At 34.6% G+C, this 364-nt stretch overlaps 1 pseudogene; it reads right to left on the bottom strand.

The window, feature by feature from the left end:
- Positions 1 to 321: 321 nt before the first annotated feature.
- LOC103070525 (serine/arginine-rich splicing factor 10 pseudogene) overlaps positions 322 to 364 on the bottom strand; it is a 20,098-nt pseudogene continuing 20,055 nt past the window's right edge.

Genomic DNA, 364 nt, shown 5'->3' with positions numbered 1-364 from the left:
CAAAGTTGAATTACCTTTTTTTTTTAATTTGAATTTTCTTTCTTTATTTTTTTATACAGCAGGTTCTTATTTGTTATCTATTTTATACATATTAGTGTATATATGTCAATCCCAATCTCCCAATTCATCCCACCACCACCACCCCAAATTACCTTTTATATGTCCTAAAATGCTTACTTTCAATGATTCCATGTAGTTTCGATAACATTCTTTTATCTTTCCAGACCGGAGTCCAAATATTCGCACAGTATTCACACTGAACACTTTCCACCCACCCTTTGGTCGCTCGAACTGCTCTTTTTTGGTTCTGTTTCTGCTTTCTCAGATCTTTCTTGAAGCATAGTAAGCAGAGCTGTACTGGATA

The sequence above is a fragment of the Lipotes vexillifer genome, unplaced genomic scaffold, assembly GCF_000442215.2.
Source record: "Lipotes vexillifer unplaced genomic scaffold, Lipotes_vexillifer_v1.1 scaffold395, whole genome shotgun sequence".
Taxonomy (NCBI): domain Eukaryota; kingdom Metazoa; phylum Chordata; class Mammalia; order Artiodactyla; family Lipotidae; genus Lipotes; species Lipotes vexillifer.
The sequence above is the reverse complement of the archived record's forward strand: the minus strand, read 5'-3'. Positions and strand labels throughout refer to the sequence as shown.